Source organism: Silene latifolia, chromosome X (assembly GCF_048544455.1).
Source record: "Silene latifolia isolate original U9 population chromosome X, ASM4854445v1, whole genome shotgun sequence".
Lineage (NCBI taxonomy): Eukaryota > Viridiplantae > Streptophyta > Magnoliopsida > Caryophyllales > Caryophyllaceae > Silene > Silene latifolia.
In genome coordinates, this window is record NC_133537.1 from 64,672,784 (window position 1) to 64,682,807 (window position 10,024).

General features: G+C 41.8%; 1 non-coding gene across 1 annotated transcript; it reads right to left on the bottom strand.

Annotated features, from left to right (window-relative positions):
* Nucleotides 1–950: 950 nt before the first annotated feature.
* Nucleotides 951–1,057, bottom strand: LOC141625793 (small nucleolar RNA R71). The gene has a single exon (XR_012535547.1). It is a non-coding gene; the product is annotated as a small nucleolar RNA R71 (small nucleolar RNA).
* Between the last annotated feature and the right edge of the window lie 8,967 nt (nt 1,058–10,024).

Here is a 10,024-nt window from a genome sequence, read left to right on the forward strand (position 1 = left end):
ACGGTTTTAGACTCGGACTCTAAATGTACTCTAATTACTGTCAAAACGACCGTATCGGCACGTAGATGACAACTAAGAGGTAGACATTAATATTTGAGCAATCACTTGACGATAGACTTATGAACTGTCACAAATCGTTCCGCGTACCAAACATGCAGCCCAATCATCACCGGGTGGTTTGCGAGAGGTGCAGAAATGAGGTATCTACAAAGCTCCAAGTGAGTCCGACCAAAAAATGGCGTCGTTGCCGGGGACGGTGTTAACTTGATTTGATTTTCTTAGATTGTTATTAGTTGTGTCTTTCTTTGCCTTGGGGAAGTAAAACTCCTCAAGGTTTGTTCTAATTGTTTTCGAGTTGTTTGATATTTTGCATGTCTAGAAGATCACAAGGTAACTTGTTACCCATTGATCAAGAAATTGAAAGGACTTTAACAAACAATAGAAGACTTGCTAGAGGTACTTTGAGAGGTATTGGTGAGGTTGTAGATATTCAACCAAATACTATTGAGTTCATCAACCCTTTTGCAAGAGAAGGTGAGGAGAACCCAACACAAAATCCTACACAAAATCAACCCACAATGCCTAAATTTTCATCACATTCCGTACCAACCGAGGAGAACCTACCCAATGGTACTACCACACCACAACACTTAACCGGGAATTTCATTGCTAAATCCGCATTTATCCAATTAGTCGAAAGAAGCCAATTTGGGGGGATGCCTAGTGAAGACCCTCACTCTCACATGGAGACTTTTTGTGACTATTGTGATGCGATTTCACAAACCGGTGTGACTCAAGACCAAATTCGATGGGTCTTATTTCCTTTTTCTCTAATCGGCACCGCAAAACAATGGTTGAAAGGCCTTGATAAGGCTACTCTTGGAATTGACTCTTGCAAGAAGTTGGCTCTAGCTCTCTACAAAAAATTCTACCCTCCGGAAAAGACTAACATGCTAAGAGCTCAAATTACGGGTTTTAAGCAAAGGGATGAAGAATATTTGTATGAAGCTTGGGAGCGGTTCAAAGGAATTTGTCGCTCATGTCCTCATCATGGACTTAGCGAGTGGTTCTTGGTACAACAATTTTGGAATGGTCTTTATGAAGACTCAAGAAACATTCTCAACATGGGATCAAATGGTATGTTCACCGAAGTTGACGATAATCAAACTTGGAACAAGATTGAGGAAATGGCGGTCCATAATTCACAATATAGTAGACCTCGCAAGGCTACTAGAGGAGGAAAGCATGAAGTGGACTCTATTACTCAATTGGGTGCTCAACTTAGTGCTCATATTGATACCATTAACTTGAAGTTTGAAAAGGCTATGGCTAAACTTGAAGAAGCCTCAAAATCACCAAAGCATCATGTTAATGCCATGGTAGCATCTTCATCAATCCCAAGTGGGATATGTGAGAATTGTGGAACTTTGGGACATGACCAAAGTGAATATAGGGGAACAAATGAACAAGTGAATGCTTTTCAAGCATACAAGAGTGGTACCCCTTATTCCAATTATTACAATGAAAACACCAAATTCCACCCAAATCTCTCATACAAAAGCCAAAATGTTCAAAACCCTCAACAAACATACACCCCACCTCCCATGAGAAACCAAAATCAAAGACCCTTTTTCAACCAAAACCAAGGTTACCAAAATCAAACTCCATACAATCAACAAAATGACCAAGGTTTTGATGTTCAAAAAGCGGTCCTCCAAATGCAAAAGAATCTACAAGAATTTTTCACTCAAATGCAAAAGGATAGCCAAGCAAAGGACATCACCATCAACAACATCCTAGCCCACACAAAAATGTTCGAAACTCAATTGACCCAACTAGCATCCTCAAACTCTCAAAGAAAAAAGGGGCAATTACCACCCCAAGGTAATCCCCCAAGACATGAAACGGTTAGTGCCATTCACTTAAGGAGTGGTACGAGGTATGAAGGACCAAAGAAGCAAGTTTAGGATGAAGTTGTGGAAGCTAGTGACAAAGAAGAAGTTGTGCAAAACTCTAAGGAAGGAGAACCAACAAAACAAGAAGTTTCAAAGAAAAGTGAAGAGAAGGCCAAGGAGAAAGAGCCCATTGTGATTAGACTTCCATTCCCAAGTCGTCAAGCTAAGCCTAAGTTTGATGACCAACTTGGGAAATTCATGGAAATTGTGAAGAATTTGAAAGTCTCGATTCCTTTCACGGAATTAATCAATCACGTGTCGGCTTATGCAAAGTACATGAAGGACATCCTTACGAAAAAGAAATCGATCCGGAAGCTTGAAACTATCCCCTTCACTAAGGTCAGTAGTGCAATCCTTCAAGGGAGTTCACCTCTGAAACTAAAAGATCCGGGAAGCTTCTCAATACCGTGTACCATTGGCGACACCACCATAAACAAGGCTTTGTGTGATTTAGGAGCAAGCGTGAGTGTTATACCGTATTCGGTTAGTAAAAGGTTAGGGATGGGAGAGCTTAAATGTACCAACTGATACCGTCGTTTAGTACCAAAGTTAAATTTATAATTCCAAACTAAAACTATAGCTAGTGATAGTAAGGGTCGAACCACAGAGAGACAAGGTTGATTTTGTTTGCTATTATTCAGTCTATAAAAGTAATGATTAATTGGGGGTTTCGAAAATGGTTGACTAACAGGCTAATTGCAAAAATGAATATTCTTAACAAGATAAAAAGAGGATCGGGAACTTCGGTTCACCATGGCAAATAACAGGTCAGTCAAGCAGCAGAGGTCTCATAATACGGTCTCAGGGAAAAAAGGCTAGTCTTTCGATCAAAGCTCAAATAACCTCACGGTCTAATAATTCCCTAGAATTTATCAAAGCTTTCACTCAAGAGAAATTCTAAATCTAGCGATAAATCAAATTACCAATCTTTCAATCTAGCAAAGAAATCTATCAAAAGATAACAAGACCAATACGGAAGAACTCATGCTACACAACAATCCTAATTTAATACCATGGCTCACCTTATTCCCAATCAAAGGAATTACCTACGCATAATCATAACTACACTAATTGCGAAATTAATAATAAAGAACAACTTTGACATAATGGAATCTAACTAACACAAAGGGGAAGAAATCAATTGCTGAAATTAATTGATGAAACAAGAATCAAAATAACAAGTGAAAATAAGAAAAGGAAGAATTGCATAAAAAGCTTACTAATTGAATATCAAGAACCAAGCATTCGAATCAAAGGTTTCCGTCTCAAGCTAGATCTGAAAACTAAGTTTTTCCAAAATGAAAAGCATAACCTAAAAGTTGTTGCGTTCTACTGATAAAAAGATACTGAAAGTTAATTACAAGTTGGGCTTTTAAAAGTCTAACACGGAGAAATAAATATCAGCTCGAAATCAGGTAGATCGACTGGTCAGCACGGCCGATCGACTAATTACTCGGAACGATAGCTTTCATCGAGCTCCGGTGGTCGATTGATGAAAGACTTAGTCGATCGATGAAAATCTTGTCGGTGGCTCCTTGTTGCTTCCAATCAACTCTTCACTCCTCGCACGCATCCCAAGGTGAGTGAATGAACTCTCCTTCCTCTTGGCTTCCTTGAACTTGCTTCCGGAGGACGAATTTGGCTTGATTTAGCCTACTTCCACGCATTCCTACAATAAATCATAGAAAATGCAAAGTAAACCGTTTCGGGAGAAATAGCAACCTTAAGCTACCAATTATGCATGGAAATACGTGCCAAAACCGCAGATAAAGTGTATAGAATATGCACGTATCAAATCTCCCCAAACCAAACCTTGCTTGTCCCCAAGCAAGCACTATGACCCGTATAAAAAACTAAATGGAAAGGAGTACATTTCAGAGCTAACTACAAGTCAATGCCAAACCATTTAATGCCCAAAGTCAACCACTGCAAAGTTTAAATCAAGCGAACAAATTTATGCATATCATAGAATTAAGTCGGGCGTTCGACCTTGCAAGACTCACACAATCGGACTCTCCCGGATCACTCTTCTCTCAGCAAAGCAAATGGTAAGATAATATGTAAAAGAGAGGGAAGAAAAGTATAGTCTCTCACCTAGATCATGACCGACAAAACATGTATGCTTGACTAGCATGAATAATGATTCTATTTACCGTACATACGCATAACCACCGTCAAGGACTATCACATGCCGAACTATTGCAAAATTTGGATATGTGAGGCTAAGTGGGAAAGAAGGGGCAAAACAATTATGGGAAAGTGAAGGTAAGAGCCAAGCTAGTACCTAACGAACCTTCAGAAACCGAATCCCGTTCTTCCAACTTAATAAAAAAAATAACCATGCCTTTATTGACTAGGCAACACAAAAATCCAAACGAACGCCTCCAAATCAAGAGGTAAGCGCATGAGGCGTGTCTTTATTTCAGCCAAGACTTGTTTTTTTTTTTTTTTTTTTTTTTAGAAAAGCTGAACTGGTGGTCGATCGACCAATGATGGCAGTCGATCGACCACCCTGCACACTCCAGAGCATTCTGCCCAGGTAAACATACTTCTTTTTTTTTCATTTTTCCGAATTTTTCCTTTCTTCCTTTTTTCAGTCAAGAGTAAATCCTTCACTTCTCAAAAATACCCGCTCCAACATTACAAGAGCGAACCAAAACAGCTTAAAACAACAAATTCCTCTACTACTTCCTAGCTTGGCACAATGGTAGGCTAAGTATGGGGTGTAGCTGAGGGCAACTGGCAATTTTGGCTTATAGTGGAGTTAATGGGGTAAAATGAGAAAGGGGAGGATGCAATAATTCTCCAAACATGCAATACCGACCACAAACCAATGCGTATAGGCAATAAGCAATCAAAACTCATACACGTGCAAAACATGAAATGAAGGGAGTAACTACTCTCAATCCTAAATTAACCGGTCATAAATGTCACCAGTTATAGGCTCTATATCTCAGAAGGTATAAGTAGTTTGCCAAAAGTAATGAGTCAAGTCTAATTGCCCGAAATGGATTCCATAACGAAATTTGAGAGATCACTTTTAATTCTTGCTAAGCAGCTATGAAAAGGCAAGGAATGGCATATTTGACTAATAGAGCAAAATCATCATTAAAAACTCCAATCCGACTCAACTATATGCAAAAGTAAACGTGATATTTTTGGTTTTTTTTTATGCATTTTTTCAATTTTTTTTCTTTGTTTTTTTTTGTGAAAATAAAAACAAATGCAAGCAGAAATGCACTAAACATGTGACTGAAATGCAATAAAAAACAAATGCAGATGCAAAACAAAAGGCATATGCAAATACCCTCCCCAAACCAAAACGCACAATGTCCCCATTGTGCTCAACATTAAATCACCAGCAGAAAAATGGGAGAATAAAAGCATAAAAAAATAAAATAAAAGGAAGCGAAAATAGAAAGGAATATAACTCACGAAAGACGACCTCCCCAAACCAGCCAAAAACGGGGAGGTCACCAGCATCTAATCTCCACCCTCGTAGTCGGAGTCACTGTCCTCTCCGGACCCCGAGTCACTCTCCTCCTCAGCAGCAGCAGCGGGAGTGGCCCTCCTGGAACCAGAGGCACCAGCAGAGGAGTGGGGAGGGTCTCTGGCAGCCGAGGGTAACCCTTTGGAGGGACAAAGTAAGAAGGGTGAGCCCAGTCACCCTTTGGAAGCATCCCCCCCCCCCCCCGAGATAGCTCCTCGTAGACCGGGTACAAGGCGATGGCAGTGTCCAACCCGTGCTCGTTGAAACTCCTGCACAAATCACCCAGGACACGTGACATTGCCCTCTGGTCCATGACCGGAGGGACAACTAAGGGGGTAGGTGGCCGAAAAGTGGCTGTGCCAGCAGAAGGTGTGGTAGTGGAGGTAGGGGGTGTCCGTGAAGAGGAGGCACGAGCCCTCCTCGAAGTGCTAGCGAGAAGGTGTGGCCGCCACCGGAGGGAGCCCGTCAGGCAGGCGGGGAGGCCGAACCGCCCCTCAAAGTGGTAAGGGGCGGGGACGGAGAGGGTAGCCGTCGGGGATGCGGTCGCGTCAGATGAAAGAATCAATCTTCCACCGCATCTGTCTATCGATCCAATAGACACCCCTCGCGTAAGAGAGGTCCATAAAACGCAGCTCAGGGTCAATGGGGTCCTCCTGTCGAGGGAAAAGTAAAACAAGGCGGTTGGCGATACGTGTCACCAAACCGCCACAAGCAATGGTGGTCAAGTTGCCCTCACTTACGATCGAAAGTGAGCGGCGGTCAAGTAGGCAATGTTATAGATGCGGGCTCTCCGACGCTCAACGTTGGATAACCCGCCAAAATTGAAAGCTCAATATTATTCACATTATTAGACTCTTTACGGCCAAAAATGGTATTACCCATTAGCCGTAGAAAATAACGAAGAGGGGGCAAGTGGACGGAAGTGCCCGTCCTCCTCGACCCGTAAGTGTCACCAATACAAGACCACATGGCCCGGTGAGTGTCAGAGGGGTCCGAGGTTCTACCCTCGAAATGAGACCCAGTAAAACCCGCAAAATCAGCAAGTGTCGAGAATAATTAACATTAAAAAGTCGAAAGGAAATGCAGGGTTTGGTCGCATCAGCCTCAAAGGCTTTGGAATCAAAAGCGTAAGAGGAAAAGAATTCAAGGGTCATAACATAATATGTGAACTCAGACATGTCCACAAGACCCGTCATACCCGTCCCATTTAGCAGGACACGACCGGCTCAAATAACTTGACCTAGTTTCTCCAAAGTGTCTTTGTGGAGAAACCAGGGTAGTTGTGACCTTTACAAATAAACAAAGAAGGAGAATTTAGCGCTACTGAATAGGTTTATCAAAGATAACTGCGGATAGTCGAGTAGACTATCCGTAGTGGCTTCTATCATCGAGGCGGTCCGCGTGGCCGCTTAGCGTGCCTTTGGCTGATCGCCCTTCCGCATTGGCTCCTTCCCTTTTGTCATTCTTGTTCGCAAAAGAATCAAATTAGCAACAATTAACCAACTTAAGTTTCAATTTCTAGAAACCCGAATCAAAATCGGATGATCCACGCAAATTAGGGTTTCAAAATTTGGGGAAAGTGAAATAACCGTCTCCTAGTTGCTAATTAGTGTCGAAAATCAAAGGGGAAAGGCTAGAATAAGCAATTAAAGTATATAAATGACCAGACATCACACCCTAAAATCGTTTTCCCCAAATCCATTTTTTCGTCTCAAGGGCACATTACTCGAAAATTTCGCATGGAGCTTCAGCAAAACTCGAATAAAAAGCATAAAGATGGGATTAGAGACATACCTTGAAGAACTTTGAAGATTAAAGCAATAAAAATCAAGTGATTAAGACGGGATGTAGGTGAAAATCGCAGCAGGGGGGAACTTAGGGTTTCTTTTGTTTTTCAGATTTTTGGGAAGTGAATGAATGAGAAAATAAGGATGAAAACTTCCCTTATTAACTGCCTCTGAACCCGCGGACTGGTCGATCGACTAATTAACCCAGTCGATCGACCACCTCTCTATTCACAAGACCTTCGTTCTCTTTGTGTCGGTCGATCGATCAACCTCTGGTCGATCGACTGAAAGACCTGGCAATTTAGCTCAATTTCGTCAAACTTGTTTCCCGACTTAATCCCCGTTTGTCTCACAACATCCAGTAAACCACTTACGCACTTTGCATAAAATAAATTCCTGCAGAAATCATCAAAGGCGTACAATTTTCCCAAACCAAGAAATTGCAAATGCATGAAATTAAAGGAAACAAAACAAGAAAACTTAAAATGCAAATTGAATAAAATAACAAAATAGAAATCCTGAATTACAAAAAAGATACAACTGGGTTGCCTCCCGATTAGCGCCGGTTTAAGAGGTCCCGCACGACCCTTTTACCTCACTTCTCATCATCATCGATAGCGGGTCGAAGTACAAAACCTCGACCTTCCCAACATATGCATCTGATCCATGATAGTGCTTCACATATTGGCCATTTACCTTGAACCTTTCTCAGTAAGTCTCCAATTCAATCGATCCGAACTTTGTGACAACATTTGTGACCGTATAGGGGCCGGTCCACCTGGATTTCAGCATACCAGGAAATAAACGGATACAAGCGTTAAAGAGAAGTACCTTATCGGCAATATGGAACTCGCGCTTGATGATTCTCTTGTCGTGCCAGCGCTTTGATTTCTCCTTGTAGATCCTCGCATTGTCATAGGGCGTGACCTAAATTCCTCTAGCTCATTCAATTTTGTGTCATGCGTTTCTCACGAGAGAGGTTAGGATCCAAATTCAAATCACAAATAGCCCACCAAGACTTACGCTCTAACTCAACGGGTAAATGACATGTCTTACCATAAATCAATCGCACGGTGACATCCCGATTGGCGTTTTAAACGCAGTTCTATAAGCCCATAAGACATCAGCTAACTTAAGACTCCAATCTTTCCGTGATTTAGAAACAACTTTAGCTAAGACTTCCTTCAATTCTCTGTTAGAAACCTCAACCTGACCACTAGTTTGGGGATGATACCCCAAACCTCTACGATATTGGACACCGAATTTACTCAATAAAGCACTGAGTTGTTTCTCTTTAAAATGCATTCCCCCATCGCTAATGACAACCCGAGGGACGCCAAAACGAGGGAAAATAATCTTTTTAAACAATTTAATCACGGCCTTTGCATCGCAATGGGGAGTAGCAATAGCTTCTACCCATTTGGATACATAATCTACGGCTACGAGGATATATTTATTACCTTGACTGCTCGGAAAAGGTCCTTGATAATCAATGCCCCAAACATCGAAAATCTCAACCTCAAGAATGCCTACCTGTGGCATCTCATGTCTCTTGGAAATATTCCCGATCTTTGACAAGCATCGCACTCAAAGAACAAAAGCTGCGACATAACTGCATGTAAAGTAGGCCAATAGAAACCAGATTGAGTACCTTAGCTACGGTCCGGACGGACCGTGATGACCACCATAAGCGTAAGAGTGGCAAGCCTCTAGGATATCCCTCACCTCCCACTGAGGTACGCATCTCCGAATGAGACCGTCTGCGCATTCCTTGAAGACATAAGGATCATCCCAAAAATATTGCCTAGCATCATAGGCAAACCGCTTCTTCTGCTGCCATGAAAGCTCGGGTGGTATCCTACGTGTCACAGCAAAGTTAGCAAAATCAGCAAACCACGGAGGTGGATAAGACCCTGAAGTAGTAATAGCTAACAAACTCTCATCAGGGAAAGAATCATTAATAGGCAACAAATCCTCCCTTTCTCGTCAATGCAGACGAGATAGGTGGTCGGCTACCACATTCTCTCGCTCCTTTCTTATCTCTCGATCTCCAAATCAAACTCCTGCAAAAGGAGTATCCACCTCAAAAGCCTCGGCCAGATCTTTCTTAATAAAAAGAGTCTTCAACGCCTGCATGGTCAAGTATGAACAATAACCTTAGAACCTAACAAATAAGACCGAAATTTGTCTAAGGCAAAAAACAACGACTAGAAACTCTTTCTCGGTGGTAAAATAGTTGACTTGAGCCTCATCCAGAGTTCGGCTCGCATAGTATATGGCATTCAAAGCTTTATTCTTTATTTGTCCCAGAAATCGCACCGATAGCATAATCGCTGGCATCACACATGATCTCAAATGGGAGGTCCCAATCGGTAATTTGAATGATTGCGCAGTAAATTAGGGCCTCCTTTAACTTTGTTAAAAGCGACATGGCACTCATCGGTGAATTCAAAGACAAAGACATCCTTAAGGAGCAATTGTGTAAGCGGTTTAGCAATTTTTGAAAAATCCTTAATGAAACGCCGGTAAAAAGCAGCGTGACCAAGGAAACTCCTCACTCCTTTAACATTCACGGGAGGAGGTAATTGCTCAATCACCTGCACCTTTGCCTTGTCAACATGTATACCTTTGTCGAAATCAGGTGCCCTAACACAACTCCCTCATTGACCATAAACCGACACTTTTTCCGATTTAAAACAAGATTAACATCTATACAACGCCGCATGACTTTATCAAGGTTAGCTAAACAACGATCAAAGTCACTACCATAAACCGAGAAATCATCCATGAAT